This window comes from Anser brachyrhynchus (assembly GCF_964034855.1).
Source record: "Anser brachyrhynchus genome assembly, chromosome: 8".
Taxonomy (NCBI): domain Eukaryota; kingdom Metazoa; phylum Chordata; class Aves; order Anseriformes; family Anatidae; genus Anser; species Anser brachyrhynchus.
In genome coordinates, this window is record NC_137702.1 from 10742960 (window position 1) to 10761258 (window position 18299).

The window sequence follows — 18299 nt, forward strand, 5'->3', positions numbered from 1 at the left end:
CGCTCTGAGTCCTGAGGGGGCTGCTCTCTTGCCAGAGGAAGAGCTGTGATCTGGAACCAGCCCTGGTCCAGGACGCTCAGGAGAAAGTATCATCCCAAACACAGCCCCAGCTGGCCTCAGCTGGCCAAGGCACATGCCTGGATATCAGAAGAGGGACACTGGGCATGCCCTTGAGCTCCGCTGGTGCTCTCGAGACCTGTTTCCCCATGGGATGCTGGCACAGGGAGCAGTGCCTGCTGTTTGCAGTGCTCACACTGCTGGGGAGAGCAGTGGGAGGCTCTGCCCCATCACGCACATCACCGCATGTCCCAGCGCCCTGTGTCTTCCTTGATGCTGTTCGCTGCTCTTTCGTGATCCCACCACCCCATATTTTGTGTAAAAGCCAAGGGCCTACCCCAGCTTGCTATAAGAGCTGGACGTGTTTGGAGTAGCACCAGTAAAACGAATGCCCAGGGACACTGAAACGCCATCCCCTGGTGCCAGCTAATGCAGTCCTGGGGCTCAACTTTGGTCAAGACGAGACGTGGAAACACCCCGAGAATCTGATGCGACATCAAGTAAGAGTAGAAGTTCAGCCCGAAGGACCCAGGGGAAGGCCCCGCGGGGCAGTCACGTGGCGATGCGAGGAAGGAGCACATGTCCCTTCCGCCCCGCTGCACTCCTCTGGGCCCTTGCTCGCACGCAGTTCCCCAGGCACCGACTACAAATCTCCCAAACCTTCCTCTGCTCCCCCCTGCATCCCTTTTGTGTCCCGTTTAAAAGTGCTAACCCAGCAGCTCCCCTCCCAGACCCGAGTCCTTCCCGGCCCCTCGTGGCGCCCGCGCCCCTCCCTGGGGACCCCCTGCAGCTGACAGCATCTGGCAGCTCCGCAGTGGCAGCGACGGGGCGCGATTTGCCCCTAAACAAAGAAACATCATCTCTGCTAAAGCGATTTCCACCCTCGGCAAGACCTCACAGAGCCATCCTCCCTTTGAATGCAAAGGTCTCGCCCATTCCTCTGCAGAGAGAGGGAGAGAAAGAAAAGGGGAAAGCAAAAGAAAAGGCGGGGAGGGGGGGAGCAGTGACAGACACTTAGGCTTCCCCCAGCGAAAGGCTGGGCCAGTGCAATGAAAGCCCCCAGCAGCAGCCCACTGAGCTGTCACTTATGCGAGCCTGTGTGTGCGCGGCACAGAGGAGGGCCTGCGCCCGCCAACCGCCCCCCGCTTTCCACCAAGCCCCCTTTTGTTTTTGTTTAAATCGAATCAAGGGCTGCTTCAAGATGCGCGGCGAAGCAATTTGCCCAGCATCCTCCCCCCCGCCCCGCCAGCCGTGCCAGAGGCAGCCCCTGGTAACTGGGGGGCTGCCTGCCCGACAGAGGGGACCGGGGGGTGGCTGGGGGCTGGGGGGGTCCTGTGAGGGTCTGGTGGGCACTGGGGTGCTGCTACAGGCAGCTCTGCCCCCTGTTCATCCCCAGCCATCAGGTCCTGAGCCTGCTCCCGCTGCAGGCAGGGCAGAGCCTTGCAGGGACACCAGCAAGACAAGAGCTGGAGCAGTGATAACCCAGGCCCATAACTGAGGCTGCCAGGCCCGGAGGAGACCCAAGTGAGGGGATGTGAGACCCCAGGGGCTGGATCTCCTCCCACAAACCAGCAGCTTGGCTCCACTGCAAATGGAGCAGCCGTCGGACTCAGCCGTGACACCTGTGGTAGGTCCCTTTTGCTTCCTCGTGCGTCATTTTCCCTTCAAAATAAAGTAACGCTGAGGTTCATTTTGTGAAGGACTGGGAGCCCTACAGCCGTATAAGTGGCATGTAAGAGCAAAGCAGCATGAGGACTGTCGCAACCACTCAAAGACCAGCAGGTAAAACACAGGCAGTTTCTCCAGGAGGCGGTAGGGTGGCCACGAGGACCACCTGCGAGCAAAGCCCTGCTGCGCCACCAGGCAAAACACCCAAAACAATTCCAGAATCAGAGCTTCAGCAGCCCACGATGTAACACACCCATGCTGCAAAGGCGAGTACTCTCTTCTCCATGGGGGTTGTCCCAGTGTCCCAGCAAAGCGGTGACTGAAGAGCTGGTTGGAAGGTTATTGGGGCTTTCTAAACACCTCTGACAAAGGAGCTCACAAGTGAGAGCTTAAAATAGTTGGAGCCATCAGCGGGAAAAAGGCAGTATTCTTCCCCAAAAGGCTTAGCTCACAAGGACAGCACAAAATATGGGATCAGCTGTAATCAGGACAGAAGACTGACAGCGAGCTGCTCCCCGAAACCCCACAGAAATTGTTCAGAGGGGCACGCTGGGGCATCATGAGGCATGATTGGGGTTGAGCAATGCAAAGCAATGGATGCTGGAGGGAGCAAACGGGCCTCTGGGGTCCAGGCTAACCACAGACGGGGAACGACACGCACGTGCCCCTGCAGCGGGGACACGGGGTCCCACGCCACCACCCGGCACGACCTGCTTCCCAAACCATCCCGCTTTGGTAGAGGACAAGTGAAAATGGCCATGAAGGACATGTGCGAAACAGTAGTTTTAGTAAAACAAACCCCACTTGGAGGAAGGAAATGAAATGAAGAAATGAAGATGAATGGAAAAAAACACTTAAAACTGATCAGGAGGTGATAATTATGGACAGTGCAGCGTCAACCCCGGGACTCCTTGCCACAAGATAGCGCTGAGGCTACAGTCAAAGAGAGGGAAAAACCCCACTTAAACAGGATAATGAAAACATCCTAGGTTATATCAACACGAGTAAGCAAAAGCTGCCATTGTCATTTTTTAAAGGAGTACACACTCTTTTAACCGAGGAAGAAGAAGTTCCCCTGTGGCCTCTTCACTCCAAAATTGCATGCCTTTCTGCACTGTCCCCAGCCGGTCCCAGGCAGGGTGCTGGGTTTCACAGATACCCCTCTTTTTATTCCAGGTGCGAGGTTTTCCATGCGCCCTGCCCCGGCTGCCCCCTCGTCCGCTGCCCTCCCCACCCCAATGGCTTTCAAGGGGTTAAAATAAAACTTGTACCCAAGAAGAAGAAGAAGAAGGAAAAAAAAAGAGCCAGAGCGAGAAAGTTAATTGAAAATGCTGTTTAATTTTTCAGCTCCACTGGATTACACTGTGGCACAGATGGTTCATCAAGACAGTCTCTGTCTGTATCACTGTCCGTCCCAGCCTCTCCCCCCAGCACGCAGAAGGGAGGGGGAGGAAAAAAACACAGCAGGCAGTGGCTCAAAAAAAAAAAAAAAAAAAAAAAAAAGGCAACTTAACACAAAAGAGCATTCTGTGCAGCTCTTTTCAAGGCGCTGGGACAATGCTCCCAACTTGATCCTTTCATAAAGAAAACGTTTCGGGGTCAGAAAACAGGACACATTAAGCCCAGAGAAGCACATTGGCCATTTTACCGCTGACTTCGCGGCTAGCGAGAGGTCTGCGCTGGAGTTGGGTTGTTTTAGTTGTTTCTAAAGGCGGCAGCCTGTAGGAACAATCGCATTTGGGGTTTGGGGTGGCCTCGGCTCCCGGCCGCCTGCACCACCCCGCGCTCAGCAGCTCGCCCGTCCTCTGTGCCCAGATGAAAGGCAGCCTCTTTAACTGGATTACCCTAACAAGCAACCAAGCTAAAGAGACTAAGACACAGCTAATTAAAGCTGTTCAGACACACGGAGCAAATCCTTCCTCCCGCTCGTCCTTCTCTCGCCCAGCCCGGTTCATTCATATTTCCCCTTATGCCTTATTAATTACCCGGCCGCGCTGCGGGGAGGGCGGGGGGCAGGAGGCAGGTGGGAGTGTGAGAAAGGGGACCCAGCCCATCCACGGGTCAGATTTTCAGCATTGATTTCTTTTTTTGCCAGGGCTACAACCCATTGATTCTTAAGCTTAAATTGATGATTAGCACTCTCTGATTAAAACAACTCCTTGCTCCTTGCAGAGAGAAAAAAAACAACCTGCTTTTGTGTAATAATTTGTTCTACTAATCAAGCTATTTTCCAGAGGCCCAGGGAAGGCAAAGCTCTCTCATTTTTAATCCCTGCTAAGCATCGTGTCTCTAACTAAGGCAAGGAGAGGGAGCAAAGCAAAGAGTTTAAGTTTTGCACGTATCAACTTCTCAGCAGGGTAGCACTTGGTGTAATAGCTAAATCTTAACTCCTGGCCAAAATTCAAACCTAATCTTTTTCAAAGGCAACGTGTCTGGGGGATATTTTTGGCTGCCATCTACCAGGTGGATAAGGTGTGGAAAAGTCAAAGCAGAAGGGTCTGAGCTCAAACAAAAGAGATTTTGTGCATCTTTGAGGGCTGCTGGCCGGGCACCCAGGAGGCTGCGGGCTCCTTTACAATCAGCCCCTCTTGCTCTGTTTCCTCCTTTTAAACAAATGCTGCCTCGGCCCCCAGACACCAGCAGTGGGCAGGGAAGGGGCTGTTCACCCACTCTGCACCAGGCTGGTCCCATCACCCCATCCCACCACACCAGCACATGCCCCATGGCCAGGACACTGCCGGTTTTCCAACCAGAGGGGGTTGCACCACCAGGAAGGAGACCTGAGCCCCCCAGAGGGGCCCACGAGGCCGTGTCAATACGCAGAGATTTTTCTATGCCCAGACATCAGACGAGAAACTGCATCCCCTGGACAGAGGGCAGGCGGGAGGCTCCAAGCAGGCCTGTCCCTCCAGGAAAGCACTTCACGGATAGCTATGAGGTGGAGACTGGTAGCACCAGGCAGATGGGGACCATGGTGCCATTTCACAGGCTGGAGAATTGAGGTCCAGGAGCACGCAGGAGCTGCCCAACACCAACCTGCGGTGCCACACGGGCTGGCACGGGGTGTCCCCTCCCCTCCGGGTGCGTCCCCAATGCCAAAAGTACACCTCACCTGGGAAAGGGACGCTCCACCTCAGCAGGATCACACTTCTACGTTTAATTACTCCTGACAAGGCAATTAACGCATATGGTAGGGTGACACAAACACTCTCCAGGCCCCAGCACCTTGTTTGAAAGCACACCTGCCTCCACGACCTATTCCCTGCTGCCTCCCCCTTGGCACCCAGGAGCACCCCTGGCTGCTGCGCGCGTGGGCACCATCAGCGGACATCATTATTTTGGGCTGGGACACGTGCTGGGGATGGAGCCTGAAAGGGCACGCCTGGCTTCGTCTAAGAAGGTGCCTTCTGATGTTATATATATTTTTTTTCTTTGCTTTCCTGGAGGATGCAGCACCTTGCTGCCCGCGATCTCACCTGCGGCGAGCAGGGCGCGGGGAGGCCGAGCAGCCGGAGAGGCCAGGAGGGAGAGGAGGCTGGAGGGGGAGGGGAGCAGGGATGACGGGAGGGAGGTCGAGAGAGGAACGAAGAAAGAGGAGAGAAAAGAAAAACCCAGCAGTGCACCATGTTGCATTGTTCACGCTCAGACCTTCAATTTGCTCTCTGCATTCTCCTGCAGCGGGGAGAATGTTACGCTGGCTTAAGAGACAAATCGGACACAAAATAAAGACCAAGCACTCAGCAGTAAAGCAATTATCGCAACATTTTATGCCGGGCCTGTTCCTTTTGAAGGCAGCCTGGTGCTGCCCGCATGTACCTTAACCCGTTCCTAATAACCATAAAGTCACCATTATTTACGGTACAAGACATTAAATAAATAATGAAAAAGCTGCCGGCGACGGAGCGAGGCAAGAGGGGGTTGCAGGGGAATCTCCCGGGACCAGAGCTGGCACTGGCTTAACCTGCGCTGCAGGAGGCAGGGGAAAAGGACTTTGCTGGACCTGAGGAAGGGAGGAGGCGTTTTTATTTTTGGGTGGCACCTCAGGCCCCGGGATCAGCTGGGGAGGAAAAAATTAGGCGTGGGGTTTTTTTCAAAGCAGAGAAAAGCAACACAGAGTTGGACGGGACTCGCAAGCAAGCCCCAAACGAAAAAGGCCCCACCAGAAGAAGCGATGAGGAGACATCCCCTCCCACCTCCCTTAAATTGAGACGTAAATAGATAAAAATCAAACAGGAATGTAAATATGGGTGGTGGCAGGAGCTCCCCTGGCCATGGCTCAGGTGAATGCACAAAGGGAACGCATTCTCCTTCACCTCCACCTCTCCCCACTGTGCCCACACCGCCCTAGCAGGAGCCAACATCTGCCCCCAAAGGTCTGAGGTCTGGTTCCATGCACGAACATCTTTGTTCTCATGGTTTAGCTGCTTTCCCTGCAACCTGTTGCTCTTTTGAACCCATCCATCTTGACAACCTCCCTTCTCTGAGCTCTCGCCCTGGCTGTGCCACCCTGTAGCAGCCAGGGAAGGTGCAGGCACCTCCAGTGCCACGGATCCTACCTGGATCAGTGCTAAGTGGGGCTCCTCACCTCGTGGTCCTGCAGGCAGTGACAACACCTGGCTGGAAAGCAGGGTGCTCTTTGTTATCATCCCAAGAACTTCAAATCACTCCCAAAGTTGCTCATGGTCAAGGATACGTCCGCCTGAGGTAGGAGCCGGCTGCTTTCTTTGCAGGCATGCCCCTGGGCTACAGCGAAGTTCCTGAAAGGGCTGGAGAGCCCTCCCTGTCCACCAATGATTTGGTGTCCACCAACTCTTTCTTCTTCTGACTGATTTATAAAACATACCCTTACGGCTCAGTATGGGCACGGTGAACACAGACACCTCCAGACCAGACACCAGCTGAAGGTGTTGGGCTTACAGCAGAGATGGGAAGCAGGAAAAACTTGATCATGTCCTTCTGCACCAAGCATCACACTGACACCAAGAAGCCACTTTACTTCTCTGAAGGCGGTCAATGCGAATTTTGGTAGCTTTAAAGATCAAAGAAACTGCACACCAGGTAGCAAAGGCATATGACAAAACTACTCTAAGAAATACAATTTATACTGTGCATCACTGCATGGCAAGAACTGATCCAGGGCGAGGCAGAAGTGTTCTTAGAAATGTACAAATGCAACCTGGAAGGACAGATGGACACGTCCCCCCACACCGCCTGCACCCTTACACCGCTGTGGGGGGCTGCTGGTGAGCTCCCCTGGGCTCTGCCCTGCTGGGGTTTCATTTGGCTACACGTATTTGTGAATAGACTCAAATAGCTTCAAAAGAAAAAATCAGGATGAAATGCGATTCATTTCAAACCCTTCTTTGTGTTGTGGAAATTCCTCCCAAATTATACAGAAATAAGGCTCGGGAAAAGGTCCTGGGGCGGGACTGAAGTCGTGGTTCTTCTGACTTTTGAGGAAAGGAGATGGGATCTTTGTATTTTTTGAATATCAGACATCTCCATTTACAAGAACTAAGAGATATCCTCTATTCTGGCACTATGTATAAAACGGGGTCACATGGAGACATTTCTGACCTTTGTTATTTTTTTTTTTTCCTTCCCTTCTGAGATCTGAGCCCTCCAAATGCTGGCGGGGAAGGCTCAGGGCTGGGAGGAGGAGTGGTGAACCTGCTCCTGACACCCTCTCATCCCACTGCTCTGCTGCTTCTCGCGGCTGCACGAAGGGAAGAATATATTTTGCTGCCATGGGCTCATTGGTCTGGCAGCACACACGGGCTGCCCGTGCATCTCCAGAATGTAACACATTTCTGATCAAAACCCAAGGGATGCCAGCTCTGTTTTCTTTAGACCAGGAATGTTCCACTCCCGCTATGACCTGAGAATTGGGATGTCTGATCCAAAATCAAGGATTTGTCTCAAATATGGAAAATAATCACGTGAAACCATCTTCTTTCTCTTCTCCACGAGCTCTTCCACGTTGTTAACTGAAAGTTCATCCCAGTAAGAGCTGTGGAAACTGGAAGAAGAGGGCAGTGTTTGATTTTTAATATCGGAGGTGTGCACCCAAACAGCCTGTATGAGGAGAGCTGAGATCTGCCCGTGGAAGCACGGAGCTGCATTTTTCTTAAACAAGCCTCCTCAAAACAAAGGAGAATAAGCTCCTTCGCAGCTGAACAGAAGAGTTGAGGGCAGCCACAGAGAAGAGAGGAGAGGCCATCTGCCCCACCTGGTGCAGCCCTGGGAGCTGGTGCAGGTCCTGCCTGCCGCCGGGCAGACCAGGGGGTTGCCATGTGCAGGAAGGTGACATGATGGCGAGGGGACCACAAGCTGCAGTGCGTCCATCTCCTCTCACCCAGACCATGCAATAAGGGTAACCCCATCTTCTCCGTGCTGGGAAGGGGGTGACGGGGTGCCAAGGGGGGGAGCTGGCTGATGGAGGTCACTCCTTCACGGGACCATGGGCTTGGAGATCTCGTGTCACCCAACGAGGGGTGTCGGCAGTGTCCCACCAACCGAGCCTTTCCAAAAACTGCTCCCACCTCGGGAAGCCCAGAGCCCAGTTCTGCACCTCTTGGGGCACCGGGCACCCCGAGTTACCCCACAGAGCACGAGGCAAGCGGCCAGCGGGGCAGAAGCAGCTGCTCCCTGTGAGATCTGCTCCATTTCACCGCTCAGAAAAGGGGAGAAGGGGTGGGAAGGGAGGGAGGGAGGGAGGAGGCGGATTTCTAGGCATGGGTGGGTCCATTCTTCACCAGCTTACGCAAGTCAAAGCTCCCACCGAGGGGGGGTTCAGGCAGGGGGGCGGCCGGTGCTGCGCGGGGACACCATTCAGCTTCACACCCAGCACTTCAGATGGACGTGCCCCTCTTGGAGCGACTGAGAAAGCAGCCTCAGCACCGTCCCGTCGTCCCCCTGCGACGCCTGCCAGCTCCGGGATGACACTTTTTTTTGGATGACTAGCCCCAAAGCCAAACTGATGTCACCAAAGCCGCTGCACCCCCCCACACACACTGCCCCCTCCCCAGCGCCCATCCACCAGGCTCAGCTGAAATGTAAACCTCCCCTCCTCTCCCCGCAACAAAAGCCAAAGGCTTTCAAAGCCGAACCTGATTGAAATTCAAAAACTTTTCAGCCCCTCTCCCTCCTCCCCACCTTGAAAAGAGAGTGTATAAAACAGGGAGACAAAGGCCTCCCCCCGCCCACCCCCCGCATTGTCTGCCGGGGGGCTGCGACAAGGGGCACCAGCCCCGCGGGGGCCCTGGTCCTTCGCCCACAGCCGGGGGGGCCCGCGCGCCAAAACACACCCGCACGCACCAAAAATAAAACACTCCCGGCCTTTGTGCGCCGCACAAAGCAGGGCCCGCCGACGATGGAGCTGGGGCTCGTGATTTACTCACCTGCCTCTCTCGGCTGGCTGAAGGCACCCCCCCTCCCCGCTTCCCGAATTTGGATGGGAAGGGGGGGGGATTTGGTTTTACACCCCCAATTTTTGTTGCTGTGACCCCGCTCTCAGAGCCGGCATCTTGTGGGTGATCCTTAAGCTCGCTGCCAGATGATATCTGACTTCCAGCACGGTGCTGGGTTCGCCAACCGCCTTCCCTTGAAGGAACATGCTTCAGGGTCCTCCCATGGGGGTGAGCTCCCTTTAGGCCCTTTGGCTAAATGGTCGCTGTGCCCTCTCCCCAGACACCTCCCTAGTTTGGTGTTCCCCTAGCAGGGGAGAGATGTCCCCTCTGTAAGCCCTGCTCCTGCCTGGTTGGGTAGGAAGATGACCCCACCAGCTCTACCCATCCCTTAACACCATGGCAGCGACTCTCAAAGGCTTCAGAAAGGCAATGATGCTCCTCTTGGGCTTCAGAGCCTCATCCACCCGGGCAGTCCAGGTGCCAGCAGGGAAGTCCCCGTGTGGCCAGCAGGACACAGTGAGCCTTTTCACTTTCCCTTCAATACTGCTCCTGCCACCTGGCCTCCCGTCCTAGGCTGCAAGACCTTTGGAGGTGGCACTCCTCCCTGCCCCGTGCCCTCCTGCAAAAGAGCCCTGATCCTAGCAGCGAGTCGTACGGGTGGGAGCCACCGGCACGACCTGGCCACGCACACCCCCGATCTGTGGTCCCTACGTGACACTGAGTGCTCCTGTGCTCCAAAGTGGCAAGTTCCCTGGAGATGTGACTGCAAAACGCAAGTTGCTTCCCTCAGCAGAGACATGTCCTAGTCCAGATGCTGCTGCCATGCGATAATCCACTTTTAAAAAATCTTGGGAACGGCTGATGTGATGCATAAACAGGGACGGGGCAGTGCAGACACCAGGTTCTCCTCTGCGACTCACAGCATCAGCCTGGACAGCTGATGCTTTTCTCGCCACCAGGAAAAAGGAGGCAGTGGTTCCAGCTCACTCCTTTAAGCAGCTCTGAGACCCTTTGAGTGAAAAGCAATAGGTGCTCATAGTGCCGGGTGGTAGCTCTGCCTGCACGGCCAGCTCCCGAGTCAGCCGCCTGCCTGTGCAAGCGCCTCGGCTGCCCAAAATAGACTACTAAATTATGCAAAACCTCTGAGTGAACCTGGCTTGATTAAGGTTTAATTTTAGTAAATTATGTGGGGGAGTGGTTGAATCCGCGAACCATTACTCCTGCTTGTTTTGGATTTTATTTGGAAATGGGACACTTCATTACATCTCCGTAAACAAGATCTACTCGGGAAAGGAGAACTGGCACAGAGGATCGATACAGAAGTGGGAAGGGGAAGGGAGGAGACAAGTCAGCTGGCCTGCAAAGTGTGGTTAACCCAACTTCGGTTAAAATAGCAACATTAGTTAATTTAATTTTAATTAATTAAAAAATTGGGTTAACTTAAATTCAGGAAAAGCTGTCCAAGGGCTGCCATGCTGCACTCGCCTTCTGTCTGCGGCCCTCAAAATGCACAGGTCTCACCTCAAAACTCGCAGCACCATTGCCATCCATGGATCAAATCTATTGACTTTGGCATGGGGGCACATCCTGGGACATTTTGCCTCCCGAGGCGTCCCTGGCCTTACACCCGATGCCCGTGCAGCCAGGCGATGTGAAGGGGATGTGAACTCTTTGCGAGTGCCCAGCACCAACTTCCCCACAGCTAAAACGGTCGCCATCCGGTCTTTGCAGGAAATGCAGGCAGCAGTAGCTCCACGACACCACTGCTGCTATCATCACTGGCGTGAGCTGATCCTGCCCCTAAACCAGCACTCACTTTTCCAATGAAAAACTGACCCCAGACATGGAAAAAACCTGGAAAACCCATGAGAAGCAAAGGGGCACCACCCACGATATACACCAGGATCTGATCTTCTCTGCACTGGGCACCAGCAGCTAATTTACTGCCTGGTACCTCAGAAAGTTATTTCTGAGATACTGAATACAATTTTCAAATCGAACACAGTTCAATATCTTGTTAGTCAAATGTTGCGGTGTTTATATGTTAAATATCCATCCGGAGAGAAATTATGATGCTTTTATAAATCTCCTTTAATAGCTTAAGTTAAAAATAAACTAGCCAATCTATCAATCAGCCTTATTCATTCATCTCAGCCATTGTGAGAAGAGAAAAAGCAACATACGCAAGAGAGGAGCAAATGGTCTGAGAGGAGGCAGCTGAACGTATTGATCAGAGTTCAAAAAAAAAAAATTTGCCAGAAAAAAAAACAAGACACACGTCATTTGGTTTAATGCAGCCCATACAAACGGCTCCAAAAGGCCACAGCTGCCGGCGTGCGCTTTTTGCTGGAGTTGGTCGGTGACTTTTGCCCAAACGAGAGCCCTGCAGAGCACGCAGGAGCTGTCGCTGCTGCAGCTTCAGAACGACTCCGTCTCCCTCGGAATAAAAAAAAATAAAATGAAATAATAAAACAAAAGTCATCGCTGCATCCTTAGGGCAGCAGGATAATAAATAAATAAATAAGCAGGAATGCCTGCAGCCCACAAAGTCTGACAGCTTAAAGTGTGCGCAGAGAAAAAAAACCCTGGTGAAAGAGTGAAAGCCAGCCTTTGAACTCCCGCGCCCAAGCACTCTCAGAGGCGACGGATTTATGCATCTGCTCCGGCATGCCAGCTCAGAGAGACCTTTTCTATGCATCTCACCCCGATGGGGCTCTCAGAAGTCACTCCTGGCCTTTTCCCCCACTTTTTGCTTTTATTGTTTAAACTTGCACTGCTTCTCCGCGGATGAAAAAGGGAAAGAGGGAGAGAATCACCCCGCTCTTCTGAGGTTATTTAAAAGGAAAGGAAAAGAAAAAAAAATTTTTTTTTCCTCTCCTGAAAGGAATGGTTTGGTATTATTTTGAATTTTTCTGATTTTTTTTTTTTAACAACCTGCCTTGGCAGGCCCCGCTGCAGAGCGATCTCTCCCAGCCTGTTGCATTCGGGCAAGGTGAAGAGGCACAGCTCGTGTTGGGCCGGTGGGAACAAATCTCCCCTTTTGTTCTGTGCAAAAGCCTCTGCTAATTGCCGTTGGCCCTACTCTGCCTTATCTGCTATTGCTCCCAGAAGGGGAGGGCATAGGCAGGTTCAAAGAAAGAAAGAAAGGAAGAGGGAAAAAAAAGAGAGAGAGAGAAAGAAAGAGAAAACATTCCCTTTTTATTTTTTTTTTCCAGCAGCTTGTGCAAGGCAGGACTACGGAGAGAAAGAAAGAACAAGGGAGACTGAAAGAGAACAAAAAATAAATAAATGACCCGAGGCTGCTTCGAAGACCCTCTTTCTCTCCTATCAGCTTTTACAGGGGGCAATACATTTTATTCATTGCCAGGTCTGACTTATCGCAGCCTTGTTTTTAATGAGGTATAATAAGGGGAACATTTTGTAACAACACGGTTCCTCTATTTTATCCGACAAACAGCTGTGTCATGGCCGTCGCTGGGAGAATGAATCATATCTCCCTGCCTGCATATGCTAACTCCCATGTAATTACCCTCGCATCTTAAATAAAGCAGGCCCTAAACCTGTCGCTCAGATTACAAGCAAACGGTGCAGACCTCGTAACTGGGGCCTCTATCATTACAATTAATTTATCACAGGAGCGGCTGAGATTAGAGACTAGAATTAAAACGCAGAGCATGGAGGGTGCCACAGGACTGACAGCGAGCGAGGGAGAGGAGCTTTATTGCAAAGGCGAGCCAGGCTAATTCCTTAACTGGAGCAATACTGGGCTGTGTATGGTTTCTTTTTTTTTTTTTTTTTTTTTTTCCTTTAAGTTATTCGCTCAGTTATTTTACTGAGGCTACAGCAGGACGTTTTTCTCCCTGAAATGTCAGGAAGTAGAAAGCAAAGGGAACTTTGCCCTGTATTAATCCCATTCGATAAACACAAATGCACAAAGGGCCCGGTCGAGGCACATGTGTGTCCGGACGTGTGTCTGGTGATGCTTTTTACGGGAGACACGTGTGCTGTGCCTGTACACAGGTATGCCAGTGTGTACGCACGCTGCATGCATGGAGTGCAGGAGGGCATCTCGTCTTCACCGCTACCCAGAATTGTTTGAAACCAGGAAGCTTTGCCTTCACAACATTGCTATGATTAAATATGATGCCCTAATGAGCCACAGGGCACCTCTGCAGGGGAGCAGGAGAGGGGCTCCGGAGGGCACATCCTCCTCGTGGCCATCACCACTGGATGGTCCCTTCCCATTAGGACAGCAAACACAACTGAATCTGATTCACACCTTTATATCCAAACCATCCCCAATCCCACCCACACAGGGGCTCTGGCCCGGGGCACTCTGCAATGCCTGCTCTACCCACGGGCAGGTGTCCTCAAGCAGAAGACGACCATTTTGTCCCAAGGTATCAGCTCTCCTGCTAGACATTGAGAGGAGACTCTGCAGATAGCAAAGGCTGCCTGGAGTCAGAGGCAGTCAGATTGTTCTCAATCAGCTGCAGCCAAAATAGATCTAGCTGTAGGATCAGGGTCTAATTCAGTAGAATAATAAAGAAACACACTTTGATGAAAATCATGTATTTTTAAAAATTATCTCTCCATATTCGTTTGCGGAAACTTGTGCAATTGTGGCAGCAGGAAGAACCATGAAAATTTATTTTGCTTTCTCCTATCAGGCATTCAGTCTGCATATGGAAAACAGCTTTGCTGCCCTCGCTTCTGCCTCCAGCCACTCTGTAGTGCCTTATCTTTGAGACTGCTGAGTACAGTCAGGCCTCAGCACCAAGATGAGCGGATGAAAGGGAAAGGTTGATTTTTAAAGGCTTTGGGAAGATATTTATTTCAATTTTTTTTTTCCTTTCAGGTTTTGTAAACATTGCTTTTACAAAAAACCTGAATCTGAGACCAAATGACATGGACGCATTACAGAAAAAGCTAAAAGGCTTAAATCAAAGCGGGCAACTCCATCAGTAGTGCACTTTGGCTAGCAGGGAGGCTGCAGTTTTATGGGCACCAGAGCTGTCACTGGTGGGCAGCAGAACTGACCTGTGGTCCTTCCAGCCCAGTGTGGTGTCTCCAGCACAGCCCAGACCAGATGCTTCTGTGAAAGATCAAACGAAAAAAGACAAAGGGAAGACGCTGCTGTAAACAGTTACGGGGCAGCCTCAATTCAGGGAAAGTGTGCTCCCAGAAAGCTGGCTGCTGGCATATGCTCTCTTCTCCTGGCAGAAGGCATTTAGCAGCAGCTTATGGGATTAAGCCCTAAAATTCCACTCTCCGGTATCAATGGGGCTGGAAAGCTGAAATTATTATTATTATTATTTTAATTTAAAAGTGCAGCCTTTTGATTCTGCTTTTTTACCTGCTGGTGTTTATTTTTATAACGCGTTTGCTAACACAGCCATGGAAACAGGAGGCTTTTGGCCTGAAACCCTGTGCTTCCAGCAAAGTGTGCCAACACCTCTACAGGACACACCTCGGCGGTACCCCAAGGGCTTTCCTGCCCGTCCTGCCTGCGCTTCCCGAAGCGTGAGCTACGTCCAGCCAGCCTCGTCGGGAGCCTGGGCTGTGGTGGCCGGCAGCAAACATGCCTCTTTTCATTTCTGCTCACAATTGGCAGCTTCCTCCACCCACCCAAACAGGCCCCGCAATGTTTTTAAAATGCAGTCAGCAGCTGGAAACTAAGGCAACTTCTGTCTCCTATTGAAAGTCTCCCAGCCTCCCCTGGACCACCCCGGGTCATGTAAATTCAGCAGATTATCCATCCCTAACCCTCCTCATCTATCACCCGCCTCTGCTATCGATCCGCTGCTCTGAGTGAGCGGGGCCGGGGCTGTCCCTTGCTGAGCCCTGCGAATCTGGCCAGGCGCACGAGGACGGGTTCAACAGCGCCGGGTCGCTGCCACTGACCCCGCCGGTCTGTGGGCTTGGCTAGGGCAGGATTCGGCATCGGAATGAGACTCGGCCATATAACGCCCAGCCCCAGGACAGGCAGCTTGAAAGGCGGTGTTGGCAGCCAGCTGGGGAGTCAGTGGCACAGCGCAACGCAGCAGGTGAAGTGCCTGCGCCCAGCGCACCGGGCATGGAGAGGACCCTGGCGACCCATCTGTCCCTCCATCCTGCAGGAGAAGGCCAGGAGGTTCCTATTTCCCCGTGTCCCGCTCCAGCTCATTGCCAATATCACACAAAGCCCCGCTGTGGGCTGTAACATCCCCCCATTTCCAACCTGACGTACAGCGGAGCTGAATTCCCCTCTTGGTTTCACCCACACTAACCCAGCAGCTGCAAAACCCAGCAGCATCCAGCCCTACATCGAGGGCCAGAGCCCGAAATATCACACGCAGGCCATCTGCACTACGGGTCTTCATTGTCACTTAAGTTCCTTAAGTGCTTTAATTTATAAATAAAACTGAAAGATGAACCAAGAGTCATCACAGCGGCGGCACGTTCCTCTTCCTGAAGCGTCGTGAAACACCAGCACGGAGAGGTGTGCCGCAGCCCCCTCGCCCCGGCGGGGTGCTAACTCCGAAGGCTGGAGATTACAGCTGGCATGGGAATACTGGAAACAATTTCACTGCTGATCTTTCACCAAATGCATATAACTGCGATGCTCAGCCATAATCTCAGACTGCTCGCCGCACGTCCCAAAGAGATGACAAAAACCTTACAAGTCTGCCCAGCTGCCAAAACCTCCCGCTTCCCCCCACCTCCACAATGCAGCCGAGTGTTGTTAATATGAAAATCTTTGCGCTATTGATCACTCAAAATATGAGGGCAACAAAAACGCATCGAATTTAACATAAAAATAAACAACTCATGGCTGCTGTATTGACTGTATTATTCATATTATGTTTTAATTCATTCGCCTCTCATGCAGCGGCTGCAGATTTTCGGCTGCTGTGTCGGACCAAAGCCCAGCCCTGGCAGCCCGTGCCTGCTGCAGGGTCTCCTCTCAAACCGCTCCCCAAGCAAAGCTGTTGTATCGATGGAGACCACCTGCACAGTGCTGAAACCGTTGGCAACATGTGGTGCTGACTCCCTTTGGGCACTGGCAAGTGTTGGGGGATAGCTCGGTTTCATGGCCTGAAAGAAGGAGGGAGCTAATTGATCCATCCTTTGGAGGACAGAGCTCAGGATCACTAACCTGCCCCTAACCCTGCTGGAAGTTCTGGCAAGGCATTTACAACACGCTCTCAATACTTGTATCTCAGCCTAGATTTCCCCAGTCTCCACGCCATGACTGTGCAGCACACACCAAGCCATCCTTCTCCCCACTACCCAAGAAAGCCAAAGGGTCAGCATTCTGCACCCTAAAGAGGTGAGGTCCATACAAGTCCGATGAGATAACGTGGACATCACACCACAACGAGCTATGCTAACTCCACACGAGGGGTCCCTAAACTCGCCCGTGAGTAGGTGAACAGCAAAAGCTCTGCAACATCTCCAGGTCTTCTCAAGGCACTTGAATGTTACAGCAGAGCCGGGAAGGAAGGCCTGACTCTAAGCAGCAAGGTGGCATTGGTACCCCACCCCATGTCACTCCAAGCACCACTGAAACCCAAACAAACCAGGCAGCCCCATAAGTCGTAAGAATTAAAGGCACGATTCCCCCTTTCTAACGATGCTTTTACAGAAACCGTTCCACTGTAAAACTTTATGATTTGAATCTTTATAGCCGCCAGCAGAGCACATGTTCACTGCCTTAAATTATAACTTAATCTCAGCAGAATTCGTGCTTTCCAGTGCTGTGTGAAAGGGAAAGAGGGAAAAGTAAGGGGCAGGCCCTCGTGCCTGCTGCCCACCTGCCTCCTCGCCCCGTGGGTGCTGCAGGGGCTCAGCCCAGCTCCCACCTGGAGATGCTCTGCAGCACAGGAATTAAAAAGCACCGTGCAGCAGAGGGACAGAGGTGCCCGCAGGCTGCTGTTTATCACCGTGATTGCAGAAACACTAAAATGCTAACAGAGCAATGCGGATACCGACAAACACAGCGACGGGGGCAGTGGATATGGCAGCAGCATCCCAGCTGCATTTGCGGGGTCAACGCATCCTCCCTGGGAGGACTGCACACATCCACTGCTAGTGGAAAGTATCCAGGCCAAAGAGACACCGTGACTTGTTCAAAGAGTAGAAAAGGACCAAATCTGCAACTGCTGCTGCCATGGATTCAGCATGTGGCAGTCTCCCAGATTACACCACCTTTCAGGGGATGAACATGCATGCTCTGTCTGCCAACACATGTTCACAGCTCTGCTCTCAGCAAGAGCAGGGGTGGTGCTTGCAAGGCTATACACAGGCTGCACCGCAGGGAGCATCCTCCTGTGGTCTCCAACAGGCTTTCCTCACCCAAACTACATGCTCAAAAGAATTGCACTGGTTATTGGTGTTTTGTTTTATTTTGATTTGTTTTAAATCATGCTGCCCATACCCAGAAGCAGAAGTTGCATGAGCAGAAACACAAAGCAGCGTGCACATGTGGGTTTCAAGCATATCATGTAGTGATGGAAGGAGCCCGTGCCCTTCGTGTGTGCTTGCACATAGCAAGATGGTAGCAAAAGAAAATAAATGCTGGCAGGAGCTGCCCAGCCATCTGTAGGGAAGAGTTCTCTCATTTGGAGAGGGAAACAGGAGCATTTTTCTCAATTCCTTCTCATCTCCAGCAACAAGACAGAAAAGACCAGTCAATCAATACAACAGTAAAATTTCTAACCCAGGTAACCTTTAAACACTAAACGATGTCATACTAAAATAAAACAAACTACACGAAATCCCAGTTAGGCATCGAAATAGCCCCAGGTCAACCAGACTGCAAAAACAGAGATGAACAGCTCCAGCGTTGTGTCACGCTGAGCCCTGGTGTCCTTCCTGCTGAGGTCTGGGTACCTACAAACTTGTGGTCCTTCTCGGGCACACACCACAGCCCTGGTGTTGTGAGTCCTGGGCAGGTCACCCCATGGGATGGTTGGGTCACCGTACTCTGCATCCCCCAGACTTGAAAGACATAAGGTTTTTCTCCCTGCCTCCACGCCATGCACAATTTATTCACACCCTTCCCCTTTGCACCTTTCCTTTTCTCCTAGGTAGGGAACAGCTTTCTTCTTTCCTCCAGTTGCTGATACATCCCTCCCTTCCTCCAGTTGCTGCTCCCTTCTTCCACGTGCTGATAAATTCACA

At 52.2% G+C, this 18299-nt stretch overlaps 1 protein-coding gene and 1 long non-coding RNA gene across 8 annotated transcripts in view; one reads left to right on the forward strand and one right to left on the reverse strand.

The window, feature by feature from the left end:
* RNF220 (ring finger protein 220) overlaps positions 1–18299 on the reverse strand; it is a 196305-nt gene that overhangs the window by 150486 nt on the left and 27520 nt on the right. The window lies entirely within an intron of this gene.
* Positions 1–18299, forward strand: part of LOC308199358 — a 59031-nt gene that overhangs the window by 24814 nt on the left and 15918 nt on the right. The window contains exon 1 of the long non-coding RNA XR_013954588.1: positions 1–18052. This exon is cut by the window's left edge and continues 24814 nt beyond it. This is a non-coding gene — a long non-coding RNA (uncharacterized lncRNA). The remainder of the gene's footprint in view (positions 18053–18299) is intronic.